We start from the raw sequence: 15,297 nt of genomic DNA, 5'->3' as shown, positions 1-15,297 counted from the left end.
TTAAAATAATTAAATCACAATTTGAGTATTAATATATTATCACTATAATTTATATGATTATATCATATAATCACTTGATCATTAAATCACAATTTTTTTTAAAAAATAATTAAATCACAATTTGAGTATTAATATATTATCACTATAATTTATATGATTATATCACATGAGATTGATTATTAAATCATTTGATTATATAATAACAAATTATACATATATAATATGACATAACTCATAAGTATACTAATTCATACTAATACAACAATTAAATATCTAGAGACTTATTTCCAATGTATGTTATAAACCTATAAGTCTATATAAGTCTACATATGTATATGAATAATATAAATGTATAATATCAATAGTTAATCATATGATTCAATGACAATTCAAATACTTTATTCAAGACTTCAAGTGAATCATATTATTAATGTACAATGATGATATGATTCGTATAATATCAAATTAAGTAATTGACATTGGATTAAACAATGACCAATGTGTTACTTATAAACATAATTTAAGTATTAATGTATTATCATTATAATTTTAGTAATTTATATATTATCACTATAATTGATATGATTATATCACATGATGACTTGATCATTAAATCATATGATTATATAATAATAAATAATACATATATAATATGACATAACTCATAAGTCATAAGTCTACAAGTTAATCATATGATTCATGTACAATGATAATCACAATTGATTCAATTGAATTAAACAATATGTTACTTATAACTACAAGTCTACAATTTAATTAAAGCATTATTAGATACTTTAGGAATTTAGGATTTAGGAGTTTGAACATTACCATTTACCATTAGATATTAAGTTCAATTCAAAGAAAAAAGATTATAAGTAAATATGATAAGAATTTAAATAATTAATCATATGAATCATATGATATAATTTAATGAGACTATATGATTATATAATATCAAATTAAGTAATTGACATTAGATTCAACAATGTGTTACTTATAATCACAATTGAAGTATTAATGTATTTTTTGAACATTTTTTAGAAAAAGAAATTTAACCATTTTTTGAAAGAAAAAAAAAAAGAAAATTAACAATTTTGAACAATTTTGAATTTTATATATATATATATATATATATATATATATAATTGCTTATAGTTATATTATATGCATATTGAATAATATAAATGTATAAGATAAATATTTAACTATATGATCCAATTACAATTCCAATACTTAATCAATTATTCATGTACAATGACAATGACAATGTGATTCATATAATATCAAATTAAGTAATTGACATTGGATTAAACAATGTGTTACTTATAACTACAATTGAAATATTTTTGTTTGTAAGTTTATAAGATCAAAACTTAATCATATGATCCAATGACAATTCAAATATTTATAGCAATTGGGCTCAAGAAGATATTAAAAATACAAGAAAAAAAAAATGAGGATAAAAAAAAGCCCAAAAAAATAAGCAAAAAAAAAAGCCCAATTTAAAAAAAGCGGTTAGCGGGCGGTTATCTATTTCACTAACCGCTAACCGGCCACTAACCGCTAACCGCTAACCGTTAGGCGGTTAGCGGTTGCGGTTAGTGAAATTTACTAACCGCTAGGGCGGTTACGGTTAGCGGTTATTGCCACTAACCGCTAACCGTAACCGCCTTTGCACCCCTAGCTAATATAGTCAGTTTGGATAAGGGCAAAACTTCGTGTTTGAATAATTGTATGAAGCCAAAATCCAAGACTTCTTCTAAGAAACAAACTCTAGTTAAGTTTGTTCCTATATGCCACCATTGTGGGATTATTGGTCACATCAGATCAAACTGTTTTCAGTTTAAATCCCAAAGACTTTGGAAAAACCCGACTGCCCCTAAGAAAGAAAAATGTGATATAGAGTCGTGCTTACCTAAATCAAAGTCTAAATATACCCCTACTCATAAAAGACAACATTCTCAAAGGTTTGTTCCCACCTCTCATCATTGTAGCAAAGTTGGTCATATTTGACCAAATTGTTTTAAATTGAGACCTCATATGTGTCATAAATCTGATCCTAAGATTGTACAAGAGTGGGTTAGGAAGGATGATACCCTTCACCCATTGAGGGGGAGTGATAGTGATCTCACCTTAATTTAGGTGAGTCAATAACATGCCTAGAATTGGTTGTTTTGTTTATTTTTGAATCCTAGAGCATGTTGTTTTTCTTTGCTTTGCAGTTTTTTGTTTTTGCTTTCTAGTTTATACATTGCAATTTCTTTTTCTTTTTTTTTTTTTGTTACACTTTTTGTGTGAAGAGTGTAGACATGTTTGTTTTGACATTTTTGTTATGAGGCATATTCATAAAGGACTTTTCAAGAAATTCATACGTTCTACTCTTTGAAAGGCTTATAGATGAGATGTTGAGTGCGAACTACCAAGATTTTTGTATATTTGCTAATCAAGTGTTTATGAATGTGTAATGTCTTGTGAAGACTTAAAAGTATTTATTAAACCAAATCATTATTTTGTAGTGGAACTTATAAGATGTGATGAAAGTTTAATGCTAAAGAATATTCATGTATTGCCTGTTGTAATCTCAATTCAAACATGTTGTTTTTCTTTGCTACCCTTCTTTGTGGTTTATTTGTGTTAATAAATTTTTTAGAAAGGAATTGGTGTTGCAAAGATGTTTGAAATTTTAAGATGGATATATGTTTTAATTGCTTAATTGGAAATCCTCTTAATTTATGTACCTATGGAATACACCTATCATACTTGAGTTGATTATCTTTATAATGAACTGTCATTGATCCATTCAAGTAAGTGTTATTGTGGTACATTTCATTTATGCTAACTCTATGCACTTAAGCTTCAAGAAGGAATGTCAATCAATAGCAAATTTGTTGTGTTGGACAAATCATATGCATAGGATGAATTTTTTTGTAGGTTAAGATTGAGCAAATGCTGGTTGAACCTAGAACCTATAAATTCTAGTTCAAACCCTTATGTCTTGTACTTTAATTTTTATGAAAGACACGTTCTCAAAGAGAAAATCTAAAGTGAAATGTGCAAAATGCCAAAATATTAAAAAAAAAATAGAATTTTCACTGTGTCAATTTTTTGTGCTTAGCTCATCCATAATTAAAATTCCAGATATAGTTTTGAACCTTGTGATAAGACTAAGGGGGAGAATATTGGATGAGGGTGACTAGGCCCTAGTAAGGTTTGACTTTTAACCTTAACCTAACAAGATATGAATTTCTTTCATATGGTTTAAAAGTTTTAATGTACCTTCTTTGTCAATATATGTTTATCCATTGCTTGACTCTTGACTGTGGCTTATCACACACAATACATATAGCATAAATAGTGATGGTACATAATGTCATGACATGAGTTACAACAATGATTTTGTTTATTCATCTTTTGATACTCTTGCATGCTTTGGATTTTTTTTTTTTTTTGGCACATTCAACAAGAGTTTCTCCTAATCTGCAATTTTTGATCATTTATTGGATATACTCTTCTTATGAATACTCCTGTTTGAAATATTTTTTCCCTTGTTGATATTGAGTCACACATTGAGGGAGAGTTTTTGCTGATATTTCTTCATGATCTTGCATTACTTCATGCATGTTCTGTTATCTGTGATCATGAGTTTTATTTTTATATTCATGTTCCACATATGCCTTGATGTATTTTGTGAGTGTTTCAGGAAATACGAAGACCTTTTGTCATTCTGTAACAAAAAGGGGGAGATGATGGAATGTATCAGCTAATTGGTTTTGTCACCGAATTGCCAAAGGGAGAGTTTGTTAGTATCTTGTTGGCTTAATTTGGTTCCAAAATACAGAGGCTGCTGTCCACGAGCTCCAACATTGGTATAGAATGCTCAAAATCCAATCTCTACCGTTCACAATGAGGATTCACATGTCATGAACATGCCTGCAAAGTTTCAGCTCAATTGGACCACAAACGCTCATCGATCGGAGCTATTGATCAAGGCCTGACATAAGTTTCAAAATGCGATTTTCACTCTCTGCAGACCCTATCCAGACAGCAGTTCCAAAAACTCAGTTTCTGCTCCTCAATGCCCTGTCCGAACAGCCCATTAACCTATCCGAACACCCCGTAAGTTTTACACCCAAAAACGTGATTTTAAGTGTCAGGTCTATGGTTTTGTCAGGGGTATATATACATCTTTATAAAGAGAGATGTACGAAATTCTACCCCAGGTTTCATGAGAGGCTGTGCTAAGAAAGAAAATATTTGTGAGCCTTATTATTCCTCTTAGAGGATTATTGTTAGTTTCATTGTGCTTAATTGAAGTCTATCGGAAGGGTTTGATAAAGGAGAATCACGTTGAAGAAGATTGTGAGTAAAAAGACAAGTTGTAAGTTTGTCGATCTTATAGAGTCAAGGTCTTGCAAAGAGTTGTAAATGTTCTTAGTGTCTGTAATCTCTGGATAACCTTTTGATAGTGATTTCCTGAGTTTTGTAGCCCCAAAAAGGTTTTACTTTTAGATCGTTTTCTAAAAGGTTTTCTCTTCGTCATTAAAATATTTGTGTATGATTGCTTTATTGCTTTACATATTTTTTATGCTTGAATTGTTTGCATATTGATTAATATTTGTTAATTCCGCATAAATTGGGGTTTTGCAATCGTTAAGCGTTTTTTCACCCTCTAACCCTTTTTTTATGCAATTAGAAAAAAAAAAACAAAAAACAAAAAACAAAAAAACGAAAAAAAAAAAAAACAAAACAAAAACAAAAACAAAAATCTTTGCTATATAAATTTTGAGGTATATTCATTGTAAAATTTTGAAAAATAATCATATTTAACTTCTAAGTTTTCATTTAATTTGAATTTAGTTATTGGGTTTTCACTTTTCCATAATACAGTTATTTAAAATAAGTCTATCTATCACTTCACCATTAGAGTTAACGGGTTGTCCTATCCTACAAATAAATCAAACTATTATATAAAACCATCAATGAGATGGCGCGGGAGGCAGGGGATTCTACTGTACAAGTTCTGGAGGTCGAAGGTGTGGATAGAAAAGCAGAGAGGAGAGTTAAAGAACATGGGAATTTTTTTTTTTTTTTTTCGTCTCTGAAACATGTATATCCCCCGAGAAATAGCTATTCTTCCTTCTTCTCATTTTTAGAGATAGATAAATTTATTAGATCCGAGCATTTGAATGATGCTTTAGAGGATGCGTTTCGTTTGCTCAAGAAGTGGCAATTCTAAGGTGAATGGTATGTAATTCGTCTTTTACTTTAATTAATTAAATTCAAATCTGATAGTTTTGCGGTTCATGGCATGCGTTTACAATCTATAGAGAACGTTAGAATACTTGAATTTATAGGTGTTCACTCGTAGCAAACAACAAACAGCAAATTGCAAAGATCTACAAAATTTGCAGAGACGAAAATAAAACTTTCAAGAAAATTTGCTCATTGTGAAATTTGAATTACACAAAATGTATTTCAAGTATAGAATCCTTTTCAGCTCACCTCATGATAATGGATATACCAAAAGTGTAAAGCAAACAAGAATTATGAACGAGTCAAAGTTAAGAAGATACCCAAAAACTTAGAAAATGATCAAAATAAAAAAATCAAACTGAAAATTCAGGTCTGAATGAATTTGAAATGACTAAAATCTGGACAGGCAACTACTGTGAGTCCTCATTTCCATACAAGCCAACTGCAAGATCACTGATGTAGCGCCAGGATGACCAATCAAATACCACTCGTCTTCCTGTAAATCTGCAGCAAATCATATCCAAACTTGGTTAAATTTAAATTGGCTTGTATTGGTTAAATATCAAGATTGATATGTATCAAGTAGTCAAATTAATCCATACCAAGTTTGGTTCCTACTAGCACTATTGGCACAGTTGGGGGGATTCACTGGAACTTCCAGTCTGAAAGCCAAGAAATAGATGTGTCAGGCTGATAGTAGAGAATCACCCATAAATTAACCAAACAAATTAAGAACAAATGTGATTGGGTTTTGATGAAAAACCTTGTTGGAGATATTTTCATAGCTGGCTTTGCTGATGAGAGAGAAGGCCAACAAGAAAACTTCTGGTTATAATCCTCCTGTCCTGTATTCACCAACTTCGTTAAGTATATAGGGAATTACATAATTTTATTCACTATGAAAACTAAACATATAATGGGTGTGTGGTTTAAAAAAAAAACACCAACAAAAACAAATTTCTAATTCAAGTTGATAATGCCTAATTTTTACCCATTTATCGGTCTATAATTAAATTTCAAAGTGTGATAAACTCTCTCATGCAGAAGAGAAATGCCATTTTGTATACTCCCATCATTCTCCCATTCTCCTTGCTTGAAAATCAGATATTGAATATGTAGGACTCACAGGGTTTTTTTTTTTTTTTTTTTAAAGAAAAAAGATTGGAGAAGTATAAGAGTATTCTAAATAGTAGAACTACAGACAGAATTATAGCAGCAATCTGATGACACCCATGAAGCAATTACCTACCAGCAGTGTCCCATAAAGCATCAACCATGTTCATTAGCACTAAAGTTGTTGAACACAGTGGGCACATAATCCTATAAGAATTTGAAGTAAAACATATATCAAAATAGAATTGTTGAGGAGGTAATCTAGAAAGAAACAAAAAGACAGTTTCTTATAAACATCCAATTACCTTAATTCTCTACTCTGACAAAAATGCTACAAGAAATCAATCGAGTAATCACATATTTTCCTGCAAAAACAGCCAATTAATCAGTCTAATATCAACCACTCATGTTCTTAATACATGAACTAAAGGCCTTTATAACCAACTCATTCTCTTCCACGTTTAGACTTCACAAAAAGGAAAGCTAAAGAAAATAAGAACTTCACAAACTTGCTGGAATGATCAATTCACATGTCTAGTAATTCTTTATGATTAAAATGGTTACAGTTGGAAAAGCATAAAGATGATTAATTGACAGTTTGTTTTGCAAGCAAAACAAAGTATAATGAGATAAATTAACAAAAGATTGATTCACAATATTTCAACGTGAACCTATGCTTCACAAGGAATCATAGCCAAGAACTAGCTAGGTTCCTGAAATTAAAGATTTCCTTGAAGTTAGGTAGCATTCTTTACGTGCTAACACAAAAAGCTATCATAAAGGATGAAATAAAGCAAAATAAAGGATATTTCTAGCATATTGCTACAGATTTTTGACATCCAATACAAATGAAGCTATTCTGCTTAACCCAATTTATTAATATAAATTTAATTACGTAAGGAATCAGATACTTACACAATTGTTTGCAACTTGCTGCATAATATAAATTTACTTTGCATCAAGTAGAGCATAAAGTGAAAACTGAATAACATCTCTGATATGATACGCATCTAAACTAAATCTGCAAGCTATAGTTTTTATCCAAACTTCCCTACCAAACACCACTTACTATTTTTTGTTTATCATTTTATCCTAAAAAAATAATGCAAATCTCTCCTCAAAACTGCAATAACTACAACATCGTAGGACTATAGTCTATAGCTAATCAGCAAACAACTTCCACATTAGCTTGTTAGGAAAAGCTCGGTTACCAAATTGCAGTGCCCTGGATTTTGAATAAGCTTGGAATCTCCATCCAATGTTTCTTCTATGCTTCAACTGGTTCCTCTGCTTTTAAAACTGAAATTTAACAACCAGGAAATATTGAGAGAGAATAATAAATAAGGTGCAGGTGAAGAAGGGCTAAAATTTAATTAAGGCGGTGTCCTACTTGTATAACTTAACCATCAAAATACAAAGTTCTAATGAAAAGTAAATTCATGACATTTAGTCCCGCTTAATTTGTTGACTAATTAACAATAGGCTGTTTAAAAAGCCACTAGTCAACTAAGGGGTATCCCGTGACACTTTATTGTATGTAACATTGGCATTTTATTGACTATGTAGGAATTGAATAATAATTGATGTACATATTGCACAAATCCCCCATAATTCTCGTATCCCATTATGCTTTTATATGCATTTCCCTCTAAAATTCAGAAAATCAAATGAATACAAGAACCAATAGCTCAAAAATGATAATGCAAATAAAAATTGTTCTAAGAACACAAACACTTCAATCTGAATAGACAAATAGAATCTAAATAGAACGCAAAACTGAAAAGCAACCCTCCAAATGCGACATCTACCAAAGTGAAAATCACCCGCCTATATCTTTGTAGATGAAAAACAGATTGTGGTTTTAGGAGCTCCAACAAAGCCAAAAATAAACCACCTGGAAAATGGGAAGCCCTTGAATTTGTTGTATGCCATAAGCATCTACGTCAACCTATTGTTTTAAACCAAGACGATCAACATATAGAAGTCAGAAGCAATGAGAGTACAATGAAAAAACCCCTTCTGTTAACAATAAATCAACAGCACAAACTAAAGGATAATCAAGAAAAATCCCCCTCACGAAAACCCCCAAATTACCAAAAACCATAGTTTTATACTAAGTTTGGTGTGAATATACAAATTCAAAAGGGCAAAAACTTACCTCGTCAAAAACAATTGCAGAAAAGTTCAAATTTTTGGGTGGTTGTTGAGTGGTTGTAGTGGAAGTGGGTTCTCCTCTGTCGCCTCGCTTTCTCTCGTGAACTAGCTTGTTGAACTGGTAATTGTTGTTTAAGTGTTGGGAAAAAGTAAATGAAGGTTAGTATGGGTTGGGTTGGGCGTGGGTCGGATGGGTTTGGACGTGCGTGCGTGTTTTGCACTTGATGGGAGGCATTTTCAGTAGAAAAAGGTCAGAAGTGTCGCACGTGATCACTGTTCCGTCAATCAAAGCGGCTTTGACTGACGGAATGGCCGAATTGAGAAAATTGAAACTTTGGGGAGGTGGATTGCAAAAATTGAAACTTTAGAAGTCGAATTGAAAATGGCTCCAAACTTTTGGGGGGGAGGGGAGGGAGGTAAAGTGTAATTTTCCTTTGAATTAATGGTAAGAGATATCCAGTGAAATTGGAGCATAAACTAAAAATGCATCCCTAAAATCGTGCAAATCTAAACTCTGATATATCCAGTGAAATTTAACGACCAAGAAATACAGAGAGAGAGAAATGAAGAAAATGAAGGTGTAGAAGGTAGGCACTTTAATTTCTATGAAGGATTCAAATAAAATGATGAGTAATATACCTGAATCAGTCGAACCTGCATGGGTGATTAAATTTTCTTCTTGCTGAGTCGGACACCGTAAGCCTAACTCTAGAATGTGAGCGATCTTGGGCCAATCCTCACCTGTGTGTCTCTTGTGTCTTTGCAATAAGATAGGACAATACACAATTGTTACCCTCTGCAAAGACGTTAGCCTACACATTCCTTCGGGGAGTGATGCCAATCTGGAGGGATTCACTATTGGCACAGTTGAGGGGATTCACTAGAAGCCAAGAAATAGATGTGTCAGACTCATAATGAAAAATTACCCATAATTTAACCAAAGAAATTAAGAACAATTGTTATTGAGTTTTGATGAAAAACCTTGTTGGAGATATTTTCCTAGCAGGGTTTGCTGATGAGAGAGAAGGCAATAAGAAAACATCTGCACCTCTGTAACTCAAAGGCCTCAGCCTGTTATAATCCTCCTGTCCTGTATTCACTAACTTCGTTAAGTACATACTACATAGGGAATTACATAAATTTTTTCTCTATGAAAACTAAATATGTAAAGGGTGTGTCTGTGCAGTTGAAAAAACAAACACCAACAAAAAATATATATCTAATTCAAGTTGTCGATGCCTAATTTTTACCAATTTTTGAGTCTAAAATATAAATGTCTAAGTACAAGCTCTCTCAGACAGAATTATAGCAGCAAACTGATTTCACCTATGAAGCAATTGCTTACCAGCAGTGACCCATATTCCAAGGTTAGCTGTGCTACCATCAACCAACCACGACATTAGCACTAAATTTGTCGAACACAGTGGGCACTGGGCACATAATCCTATAAGAATTTGAAGAAAGAAAACAGATATCATAATGTATCATAATGTAATTACTAGAATATTTAGACTTGAGTTTATTCATTACTTATCAAAAAAAATATATATATTTAGACTTGAGTTTATTCTTATTCGTACATATTAAAGCTAGATTTGTGATGAATCTTGTTGTGCTTCGTTTCCTTCACCCTCCTAGCAAACCTTCGTCCCTATATTCTTTACCTCCATTAGTATAGGAGTTTCAAGCACGTGTTTGCATCAACAGAACATATACAGCATTCTTGAAAGAATTTACATGTTTTTTAGAGGTGGTAACCTAGAAAGAAACCAAAAAATACAGTTCTTTAATAAACATCCAATTACCTTAATCTTCCACTATGACAAAAATGGAAGTCCCTTTGAAATTGTAGAGGTGGCCATTGCACAGTTCCAACATATGATACAGCTGACTCTTGTCATCTTATTTGGAAAGTAAATTACCTGGCGTCAATTAGGACAAACATTTTTTCAGTCTCCAACTATTATATGTTTAATTTAATGAATTACATGCTTAATTATGTAGTTAAAATGTCCAAAACAACACCTATAGTGTTTTCAGCCTTAAAGAGTAGTATTACACGATGAGTGGTAGATGATATAATTAGTAATATGGCCATTTGGTCTTCCCCTCCCCCATCGGAAAGCTACTATTGTTTGAATTTTAATTTTAGAATCAGTTGAAGAGCTTTCTGACAAGTCAACAAGAAGCCTATGCTTCAGACAACAAAATTCAGGATTTTTATGATTTTTCATAAATGTCATATATCTAAGTGTCCATGGCTAGATTACAACTTTGTGGTGTGCTAAGCTTCCTTAAAAAGTAAGATCACTTCAAAGATGAAAGTAATATCATGCTTATATAGTTGAAGCACTTACCAAATGCTACCTTTAAAATTCTTAGTCCTTAAAAGCCATCTCAATTGAGTAATCACATATTTCTCTGCAAAAACAGCTAATAAGTCTAATATGATTCATTAAATTACCAATTGCTTATTCTTTGTAGTAAGCTATATCAACCACTCATCTTCTTAATCCATCAACTCAAGGCCTTTATCACCAACTTATTCTATTCCTTGTTTGGACTTCAGAAAAAGAAAATAAGAACTTCACAAATTCGTTGAAATGATTAATTCACATGTCTAGTAATTCTTTATGATTAAAATGGTTACAGTTGGAAAAACATAAAGATGAAAATAATTGACAATTTGTTTTACAAGCAAAACAAGTATAATGAGATAAATTAACGACATATTCATTTGCAATATTTCAATGTTAGGTAGCTGGGTTCTTGAAATTAAAGCTATCCTTAAAGTTAGGTAGCAGTCCTTAAGTTCTTACAAAAAAAGCTATCAGAAACGATGAAATAAAACAAAATAAATGATATTTCTAGCATATTGCAACAACTTTTTGACATCCATAACAAATGGGGATTCAGATATAAATAGAATTTTTTTTCCTACTCCTTTCATATTACTTTTTCCCATTCTCATTAAGTATTATCCATTAAGTACATTGTCAATTACAAACACGAAGTACATTGTAAACAACTATTTTGAATTCCCTGTATAAGACATATATTAGCCCCCTCTGTTTTTCCTATGCTTCATCGTCAGAATCCTGCACTACTCTACCCCTCTTCATCCTTTTGGCACAGGCACGAGAAACTACAAATTTCATATTATTAAGATATATAGAGCAGCAAAGGCATCAACTGGTGTTTCTAATATATATGGAAAGAATAGCTTCACCAACGAAAGGCTTTCACTAATACGCTGTCCATATATATTGCTAGTAATAATAGTCAATGGATCTCTAACGTTATAATGGATCATCTGTTAAAAGTGAAAACCAATTGCTTATACCTGAAGATGTATGATAGATTTTGCTGTAAAAGCTTCTAACAAGACAAAAATAAGAAGCTCTTGAACATCAACTTATGGTCTTAAACCAAGGCAGACTACCCTGTAATAACTGATATAAAAGTGAGAATAAATATTTAGGCACAATTTTCATTTAATTGAAATGACTATTTGAATTAATGATGAAAAGTCCAGTCAAATTGGAGCATAAAGTGAAATTCACCCCTAAAATCGTGCACAACTAACCTCTAAACTCTATAATATCTAGTTGTGTTTTTATTTCAAACTAAGCTAATTAAACAACATCAGGATTGATATTTACAGTGGAATCATTCAACTGCCATATCTTATAATTGATTATTTGAAGACAAAAAATGACATGTTGGAAGCTTATGTGTAACAAAGTATTGAACCAAATGAATACCTATGCAACAAGTTAGTTCTTACCATTTTTTCTATTCTTTTCTTTCTTTTTCTTTTTTTTTTTTTTTTTTTTTTTATTCAGTTAGTTCTTACCATTTAGTTACCAGAATTGACCCTCGCCACAATACTTAATCCGATTTCACTAATTGCCAGTTTTTTTTCTGAAGCATCCAGGTACATCATATCAACAACCCTGTGTATGCAAAACTGTATGTTATTAGAAATGAAGAAACAAAATTAAAAATAAAAAATAAAAAAAATAAAAAATGTAATTTACTTGCTGTTTCTTCTATGGTTCAACTGGTTGCTCCACTTTTAAAACAGAAATTTAACAACAACGAAATATAATTAAGGTCACTTAAGTACTCCTCAGCTTGTTTCAAGAAAATGACATTACTCTGTTTTGATTCAAGAAGCCCCTGAATCCCCATGAGAAACCCAAACCATTCCAAGCCAAAGTGCCATGCAATAACTCAATTAACAGCACAATGATATCTGTCTGAAAGTCAATTGCATACCTTGTTGATGTCATTTCAGAATTCATTTTTATATGGTTCAGAGCAGTATTGATCTGCGCTTTGCTCCTTGTAGCCCAAATCCTGATTGTAAGCCTTCTCTGAAATCTTCTCGTGGAGTATTTTAGCCTCAAACTTAGCCAGAGACCCAGAGTCATGTTCACCTCATCTCCCTCGTATAGGTACCAAAAGCTGTGAGGAACGAAACCTATAAAGTCACTAGTATTTTGTATTTTAACAGAAAATGGACTTTTTCTATAATAATGCAAATAAAAATTGTTCTAAGAACACAAGCACCTCAATCTGAATAGACAACTAGAATCTAAATAGAATGCAAAACTGAAAATAAACCCTCCAAATAAGACATCTACCAAAGTGAAAATCACCTACCTATATCTGTAGATGAAAAACAGATTGTGCTGTTAGGAGCTCCAACAATAAACCACCTGGAAAATTGGAAGCCCTTGAATTAATTGAATTAATGGTAAGAGATATAAACTAAAAATGCATCCACAAAATCGGAGCATAAACTTAAATGCATCCCCAAAATGGTGCAAATCTAAACTCTAAAGGGCTGAGCTAATTAACCAAAAATAGGCATTGATATTTTTGATTATTTGTAGATAAAGCGATGAGCTTATATGTAACAAATAATTGAACCAAAATGAATACCAGTGCAACAAGGTAGTTCTCGGAGTGTTGTTTACAGATTGGATCTTCCGCAAAGTATTTGCTCGAGTTCACCAAGAGCCAGTTTTCACTCTGTTAAAACAATGAGAAATAAAGCACCAAGAATTCATCACCTCATCAACTCTGTTTCCACAAAACTATGTATCCTTAGAAATGAAGAAATGAAATAAAAAATAGTAATTTACCAACTATTTCTCCTAAAATGTGAAGAATCACATATACATCCATCTTTGTTCAATAAGCTTAGAATCCCCTGTTTTCGTTTGTGCATCGTTGTGGCTACTGCCTCTGAAATTTAACGACCAAGAAATACTGAGAGAGAAAAATGAAGAAAACAAAGGTGTAGAAGGTGTGCACTTTAATTTCTATGAAGGATTCAATAGAAAGATGAGCAATATACCTGAAGGTGTGGAAGCTGTCGAAGGTGGACCTTTCAGTTTTTATGGTGATTGGCGGATACTGTAAGTCTAACTCTGGAATGTGAGCAATCTTGTCCCAATCCTCACCTGTGTCTCTCTTGCATCTTTGCAATAGGATGGGACAATCCCTAATTGTTAGATTCTGCAAAGACGTTAGCCTACGCATTCCTTCGGGTAGTGATGCCAATCTGGAGCATCCACCAATTTGAAGCACTTGGAGTGATTTGCAGTTGTGGATCCACTCTGGTATAGCCGTCAAGCTTTCACAAGATATAATCTGAAGCTTTTGTAGAGTGGTAGCACATTGAAGCCCCGAGGGAAGGGACACCAAATTTGGAAGGTATGAGAAGGAAAGGGAGAAGAGGCTCGTAAGGCCTTGCCATTGCATCCCATCCTCATCATTGGCTAGCTCAAGATCTGGACAATCCGCAATATCTAGGAATTGAAGGGCAGTGAGATGTTGTATACCTAGGGAGAGAGGCTTTAATATATGGCAACTCCATATCTTCAAAGACTCAAGAGAAGTGAGATTTTGCAGTGGCAAAGTTTCTAGATCGGTAATGGAACCCAATTTTATATTCTTCAATTTTGAGAGAGGAGTGAATGAAGAGGAATCTGTTGCTGTTGACGTTGGGCTTTGAAGTGCTGCCATATTCATCATCATTGTCTGTTGCAGTGGCTTTGAGCTAGCAATATTGTCAAGGACCAACTCTTCTTCAAGATGTGGAAACATTGGCATGGAAGTCAACATAGGGCAATTGCGGATGTTTAATTTTGAAAGACGAGGAAAGGAAGGGAGTAAACAATGCTCCGTTATTTCAACGGAATTATCACTATCACTATCACTATTTACCTCCACAGAAGAATCTCTCCTCCTCCACCACCCTTTCAGATTAGGGCAATAAGAGAGCGCGATATACTTGAGGGATGGAAAAAATGGTGTTGGTGTCGTTGAAGAAGAAAATAACTCATTTCTATCACCGTCGTCTGATATGTACTCAATAGCCTCCAACTTTAAAAGAAAAAGCTCCTTGAGGAAAGGCAGTTGACTCAATTGTGGTAGATATTGGATTTTCCGACAAGACTCTAATCGAAATCTAACAAGATTTGTGATTAACGAAATCCAACTCGGAAGCTTTGAACCCCGATAGTATTCTAAGAAAAGAATTTTCAAATTTGGGTGTGGTTGGAAGCCATTCAATGACGCTTCATCCTCAACAACATCCGAATTATCGACATCTCCTTTAGTACTCCACCATATATTCCACCGTATATTCAAAGTATGAAGATGTTGTTTGTCATTTAGACTTGCAGCCTTACATTCTGACGCAACACCTTTGTCATGTCCCAGATTTACAATCTCTAGCTTTCCTCTTAGCTTATTTAATCC

General features: G+C 32.8%; 1 long non-coding RNA gene across 11 annotated transcripts; it reads right to left on the bottom strand.

Annotated features, from left to right (window-relative positions):
• Positions 1–5,416: 5,416 nt before the first annotated feature.
• Positions 5,417–15,243, bottom strand: LOC132178463 (uncharacterized). Of its 11 annotated transcripts, none has more exons than XR_009439814.1 (19): positions 13,889–15,238; positions 13,674–13,776; positions 13,471–13,560; positions 13,189–13,244; positions 12,802–12,990; positions 12,377–12,476; positions 10,878–11,972; positions 10,326–10,442; positions 10,101–10,171; positions 9,866–9,964; positions 9,502–9,610; positions 9,160–9,400; positions 8,261–8,314; positions 7,578–7,665; positions 6,672–6,731; positions 6,503–6,573; positions 6,017–6,098; positions 5,856–5,915; positions 5,417–5,757 (listed from the first exon to the last, which is right to left on the bottom strand). It is a non-coding gene; the product is annotated as an uncharacterized LOC132178463 (long non-coding RNA). The 11 variants fall into 11 exon arrangements; XR_009439815.1 differs by having other exon boundaries at positions 11,864–11,972; positions 13,889–15,224; XR_009439819.1 differs by having other exon boundaries at positions 6,499–6,573; positions 10,326–11,972; positions 13,889–15,243.
• Positions 15,244–15,297: the final 54 nt, after the last annotated feature.

This window comes from Corylus avellana, chromosome ca1 (genome assembly GCF_901000735.1).
Source record: "Corylus avellana chromosome ca1, CavTom2PMs-1.0".
In the NCBI taxonomy this organism is placed as follows: domain Eukaryota; kingdom Viridiplantae; phylum Streptophyta; class Magnoliopsida; order Fagales; family Betulaceae; genus Corylus; species Corylus avellana.
Note: the sequence above shows the minus strand (reverse complement) of the source record. Positions and strands in the feature narration are given on the sequence as shown.